This window comes from Protopterus annectens, chromosome 2.part0, assembly GCF_019279795.1.
Source record: "Protopterus annectens isolate FY-2018-M chromosome 2.part0, PAN1.0, whole genome shotgun sequence".
Taxonomy (NCBI): Eukaryota; Metazoa; Chordata; order Ceratodontiformes; family Protopteridae; genus Protopterus; species Protopterus annectens.
In genome coordinates, this window is record NC_056728.1 from 511,039,725 (window position 1) to 511,047,013 (window position 7,289).

Here is a 7,289-nt window from a genome sequence, read left to right on the forward strand (position 1 = left end):
TGATTTGCACTGTTAGATGTTATGAAATTCAATGTTATGGGTTTTAGATGTTTTGGGTTTTAGATGTTCTTGTCTCAATGTTATGAAATTAGATGTTATGGGTTTTAGATGTTTTGAAGGGGACCTATATATATATATATATATATATATATATACACACACACATATGGATCGCCTTCTTAAACTCAAAATCCCATATATCCGAAACTCATTTTCGTGGGATGAAAATGGCAAAACCTTGAATCCTCAAATGGTGAATTTTTCCCAGAGTAAGAAAACACTTGCCAACCATGCCCTTTCCTCCACTGTAGTGCAATCCCACAACTGGTATATATAGTTAGTAGGGCGTGTGGGCAGCATAGCCCCCCACCAAGGTAGGTTTTATTTACTATGGTGTGTGTTCTGTTTAAGTCTAGGCAAGTGTTTACTTACCCTGGGAAAAAATTTGCTGTTCCTGTATTCAAGGTTTTGTGATTTTCATCTTGTGAAAATGCATTTTGATTATATGGGATTTTGAGGTGTAGACGTAGATCCATATATATATATATATATATATATATATATATATATATATATATATATATATGCATAGATACATATAGATATACCCCTGCATTCAGCAAGCCCTGCACGGTATGAAAGAACAGTTCAGGAGCTCCAGCAGGCAATATGTCCAGCGTGCGATCCAGGAATAAGCTGCAGGGACACGCACGAGCGCTCCTGCACTATTCCTGCATGGATGCAGCTCCACTATACAAATTGCCACATTTGCAGGTGAAAACCATGCAAATGAGGTGAATTTGTGAACCAGGAAGCTGTCAGTCGGCCATGCAGGAATAGTGTAATCTGCATAAATGTACTCGGTTAGTAACCGAGTACATTTCTGCAAACTACAAAACGGAGCCATGACAGCTCCAAATAAAGGGTGTATATAACATGTAAAGCATGCCAGTGGCCAAATATATGGCCATTGGCATGGAAAACAGTTTAAAAAAAATAACTTTTATTTTTTTTAGCCAATTTCGGCTGTTTAAGCATAGGGCAGCGGCTCAAATGGGATCAGCTAAAAAATAAAAAAATAACCCAAAATAAGCATTCTAACCAAAATCACTATTTTGCCATTATATTCAATGGCAGGCAGAAGACAACATTGCCAGTGAAAAGTGGTTTCTAAGGGGGGAGGCTCAAAGTGGGATCTATAACTATGCATCAGCAGCAATCCTATGCAAATGAGGGGAATGATACTGAATCCCAAATTTCCCCTCATTGCTAGTCAGCACCCAACAGTGTAAGTGCAGGAATAGCTTGGTGCAAGCCTAGGAGTTAGCTGACATCATACAGGAGTGTGTCAGGCATACTGTATGCAGATTGGAGCCCTGTGGCTTGGGTTTGCACTTAGCTTAGTAGAGCTAGACTGAGGCTGCCTAGCACTCTTTACATTGCCTAAGTGGGTGTGTGCACCGTACACAGGGTTTTAAAGCGAAAAAAAAGTAAGCCAGGAAATAGCAGTTCTGTGCACTTTTGAGCACCATTTTTGCGTGGCTCACCCCTGGGCTTAAACAGGAAGGCAATGGGAAGGGAAAACAGTAGTAGGAAGGTAATCAAGGAGCACTAGCATAGCTGGCAGGTGAAATGTATCACAATCAGCCAATTACACAGGCAGCAGACCAGGCCACCCCAGAACACTACTATAAACTATGCAGACACCTTTCCCATGTACTCTACACCACTAGTGTATACAAGCGGGAACATTTTAACAAACAAAAACAACAAAATTATAGGGGCTGCAGTAGCTATCATACATTAACATATGGAAGAGGCTAAGGGTGGTGAGGATGAGAATGCTGTCGACCAACCCACAATGAGGAGATGGAGAAGAGTGTACAGACCCAGTGTAACCTACCAGTGGCTACATGAGCTGGAGATAGTGGAGTGCTATAAGGTGGACAGGGACATCCTACAGCAAATTGTTGAGCTGTGCTGGCCACGCCTGACACACAGATCTAACAGAGTTGAACCTATCCCAATGGATACCAAGGTATGTGTAGGCCTAAGAATGCTAGTTACAGGTACCTTCCAAAGGCCAACTTGGAATATCATGGGGAATATCATGGGGATCTCACAGCCATCAGCATACAGGGTACTCCACCAGTTCCTGGATGCGATGTCAGCACATGCTGGTGAGCACATATATTTCCCCAACATCTGTGAGGCGTTGGCCAACAATATGCGTCTCTTCCAACAAATAGCAGAATACCCTGAGGTAGTAGCTTCTATAGACTGCACGCACATACACATCAAAGCACCACCCGGTGAGCGGGCTAGGGTCTACATCAACTGCAAGGGCTTCCCCTCCATCAACTGCCAGGCCATGTGCGATGCCCAGGGCATTATAATGAATTTGTGCACTGGCTGTCCTGGAAGCTATCATGATTCCCACATCTGGCAAGTGACACAGCTGTACCAGAGATTTGCCATTAGGGACATCCCTTACAGTCACCTAGTGGGGGATGCTGGTTACGCACTGGAGCAGTGACTGATGACACCCATCAGAAATGCAAACACACCCGAACAAGAACTCCATAATGAGGCATATGCACAGACCAGAATTATAATAGACCATGTGCTTGGGATGTTTAAATCATGGTTCCGGTGCCTGGACGCATCTGGTGGGGCCTTGCAGTACTCACCAGCTACATGTACTCATATTGCCATTGTATGTGTCATGCTACACAATATGATCCTGCACAACAGCGGCAGCAGAAACAGCACAGAGAAGGGCCACATAGCCTCCCACCATTGCCAAGGCCTGCACAGGCACAGAGCGACTCACAGGAGGAACAACCTGAGCCTGATCCAGTAGTCAGAAGGAGGCATGCCCAGTATGCCCAGGCCTTGGCAAAGAGGCAGCACATAGCACATACACTGACACAGGAGGGAACCAGGGAATGACACCCCTCTCTGACTTGCGCATACAGTAAAAGGGATGACAAACATGACACTACCTGTGCTAAATCATGTATAGGGAGTGTACTATGTGCATCCAACATAGGCAGCCCTACAGCACCTTCCTCAATACTGGCACATCCACAAGGTAAGTCACTCTTCTTACCAATTGCTGAATGCAGTAGTATGTGTTGTTACTTGTATCTATGGTATGGATGTGAGCATGGAAAGGAATTGGAATGCCAGCAGATAGTAGACGCCTACAGTGGCAGCATGAGATTTGTAACAAATACTGGTGTCACCATAGTTGCCAGTACTACACATGGTGAAAAATCTCACTGCAGGAAATGTGCTGGGTGACATGTGTGCCCATATGACACAGACATGTCAGTCAGGGAGGTTCACATACCCAACAACAGTCTCAGCCAGCAGGACAGGTGTAGACAAACACAAACAAAGGCTGTGCTAAGGCCTCTGAATTATGGCTATGGGTAATGGACCCTCAGGCCTACACAGACAGACTACATCAGGTCAGGTAGTGGGATGTTAGTTCTGAAGGCTAAGAAGTCAGAAACTGATATGTAGGTCAAGAAAACCTAAGACCTGTAGTACACTCATATGCCTCTAGTCAGCATGATAGGTTACAATACAGAATGAAATGGAGTACCTGACATACCAGTACTGTAATAGCAAATGTGTACAAGTGTCAGGTGTGCTGCCCCCCAATCCTATGAAGAAATGTAGAAACAGTCAGGTGTTTCCCCCCAGTCCTATGTAGAAATGCAGAAAAAGTCCGGTGTGACCACCACCAATCCTATGTAGAAAGGTAGAAACAGTCAGGTGTGCCCACCAAATCCTATGTAGAAATGTAGAAACAGTCAAGTGTGCCCCCCAATCATATGTAGAAATGTAGTAATAGTCAGGTATGCCCCCAATCCTATGTAGACAAGTAGAAACAGTCAGGTGCCCTCCCCCAATCTGATGTAGAAATGTAGAAACAGTCAGGTGTGCCCACAATCCTACATAGAAATGTAGCAACAGTCAGGTGTGCCCCCCAATCCTATGTAGAAATGTAGACACAGTACGGTGTGCCCCCCAATCCTATGTAGAAATGTAGTAACAATCAGGTGTGCCCCCAATCATATGTAGAAATGCAGTAGCAGTCAGATGTGTCCCCCCAATCCTATGTAAAAATGTAGCAACAGTCAGGTGTGCCCCCACTCCTATGAAGAAATGTAGAAACAGGTGTGCCCCCAATCCTATGTAGAAATGCCGTAACAGTCAGGTGTGCCCCCCAACCCTATGTAGAAATATCATAACAGTCAGGTGTGCCCCCACAATCCTATGTAGAAATGTAGTAACAGTGAGGTGTGACCCCTGCAATCCTATGTAAAAATGTAGCAACAGTCAGGTGTGCCCCCAATCCTATGTAGAAATGTAGAAACAGGTGTGCCCCCCAATCTTATGTAGAAATGTAGAAACAGTCAGGTGTGCCCCCCAATCCTATGTAGAAATGTTGTAACAGTCAGGTGTGTCCCCCCAATCATATGTAGAAATGTAATAACAGTCAGGTCCCCCAATCCTATCTAGAAATGTAGAAACAGTCAGGTGTGCCCCTCCAATCCTATGTGGAAATGTAGCGACAGTCAGGTGTGCCCCCAATCCTATGCAGAAATTTAGCAACTGTCAGGTGTTCCCCCAATCCTATGTAGAAATGTAGTAACAATCAGGTGTGCCCCCCAATCCTATGTAGAAATGTAGTAACAGTCAGGTGAGTCCCCCCAAATCCTATGTAGAAATGTAGAAACAGTCAGGTGTGCCCCCAATCGTATGTAGAAATGTAGCAACAGTCAAGTGTGCCCCCCCAATCCTATGTAGACATGTAGAAACCGGCAGGTGTGCCCCACAATCCTATGTAGAAATGTAGAAACAGTCAGGTGTACCCATCCAATCCCATGGGGAAATGTAGAAACAGTCAGGTGTGCCCCCCAATCCTATGTAGAAATGTAGAAACAGGTGTGCCCCCAGTCCTATGTAGAAATGTAGTAACAGTCAGGTGTGCCCCCTAATCCTTTGTAGACATGTAGAAACAGTCAGGTGTGCCCCCAATCCTATGTAGAAATGTAGAAACAGTCAGGTGTGCCCCCCAATCCTATGTAGAAATGTAGAAACAGGTGCTCCCCCAATCCTATGTAGAAATGTAGTAACAGTCAGGTGTGCCCCCCCATTTCTATGTAGAAATGTAGAAACAGGTGTGCCCCCCAATCCTGTGTAGAAATGTAGTACAGTCAGGTGTGCCCCCCAATCCTTTATAGACATGTAGAAACAGTCAGGTGTGCCCCCAATCCTATGTAGAAATGTAGAAAACTGTGTGTCCCCCAATCCTATGTAGAAATGTAGAAACAGTCAGGTGTGACAACTAATCCTATGTAGAAATGTTGAAACAATCAAGTGTGCCCCCCAATCCTATGTAGAAATGTAGAAAAAGTCAGGTGTGCCCCCAATACTATGTAGAAATGCAGAAACAGTCAGGTGTGCCCACAATCCTATGTAGAAATGTAGTAACAGTCAGACATGCCCCCCAATCCTATGTAGAAATGTAGAAACAGTCAGGTGTGCCCCCCAATCCTATGTAGAAATGTAGTAACAGCCAGGTGTACCCCCAGTCATATGTAGAAATATAGCAACAGTCAGGTGTGCCCCCCAATCCTATGTAGAAATCTAGTAACAGTCAGGTGTGCCCCCCAATCCTATGTAGAAAAGTAGAAACAGTCAGGTGTGACCCCAATCCTATGTAGAAATGTATAAACTGTCAGGTGTGTCCCCCCAATCCTATGTAGAAATGCAGAAACAGTCCGGTGTGCCCCCAATCCTATGTAGAAATGTAGCAACAGTCAGGTGTGCCCCCAATCCTATGTAGAAATGTAGAAACAGTCAGGTGTGCCCCCCCAATCATATGGAGAGATGTAGTAACAGTCAGGTGAGTCCCCCAATCCTATGTAGAAATGTAGAAACAGTCAGGTGTGCCCCCAATCCTATGTAGAAATGTAGAAACAGGTGTGCCCCCAATCCTATGTAGAAATGTAGAAACAGTCAGGTGTGCCCCAATCCTATGTAGAAATGTAGAAACAGTCAGGTGTGCCCCCCAATCCTATGTAGAAATGTAGAAACAGTCAGGTGTGCCCCCAATCCTATGCAGAAATGTATAAACTGTCAGGTGTGTCCCCCCAATCCTATGTAGAAATGCAGAAACAGTCCGGTGTGCCCCCCACCAATCCTATGTAGAAAGGTAGAAACAGTCAGGTGTGCCCACCAAATCCTATGTAGAAATGTAGAAACAGTCAGGTGTGCCCACCAAATCCTATGTAGAAATGTAGAAACAGTCAAGTGTGCCCCCCAATCATATGTAGAAATATAGTAACAGTCAGATGTGCCCCCCAATCCTATGTAGAAATGCTGTAACAGTCAGGTGTTCCCCCCAATCCTATGTAGACATTTAGAAATAGTCAGCCATGCCCACCCAATCCTATGTAGAAATGTAGAAACAGGTGTGCCCAATCCTATGTAGAAATGCAGAAGCAGTCAAGTGTGCCCCCAATCCTATGCAGAAATGTACAAAAAGGTGTGCCCCCAATCCTATGTAGAAATGTAGTAACAGTCAGGTGTGCCCCCAATCCTATGTAGAAATGTAGAAACAGTCAGGTGTGCCCTCAATCCTATGTAGAAATGTTGTAACAGTCAGGTGTGCCCCCCTCCAATCATAAGTAGAAATGTAGTAACAGTCAGGTGTCCCCCCAGTCTTATGTAGAAATGTAGAAACAGTCAGGTGTGCCCCCCAATCCTATGTAGAAATGTAGACACAGTACTGTGTGCCCCCAATCCTATGTAGAAATGTAGTAACAATCAGGTGTGCCCCCAATCATATGTAGAAATGCAGTAGCAGTCAGATGTGTCCCCCAATCTTATGTAAAAATGTAGCAACAGTCAGGTGTGCCCCCACTCCTATGAAGAAATGTAGAAACAGGTGTGCCCCCAATCCTATGTAGAAATATCATAACAGTCAGGTGTGCCCCCACAATCCTATGTAGAAATGTAGTAACAGTGAGGTGTGACCCCTGCAATCCTATGTAAAAAATGTAGCAACAGTCAGGTGTGCCCCCAATCCTATGTAGAAATGTAGAAACAGGTGTGCCCCCCAATCTTATGTAGAAATGTAGAAACAGTCAGATGTGCCCCCCCAAGCCTATGTAGAAATGTTGAAACAGTCAGGTGTGCCCCCCCAATCCTATGTAGAAAATTGCAGGCCCAAACAAAATCATGGTATAAATCAGTCAGGGTGAGTC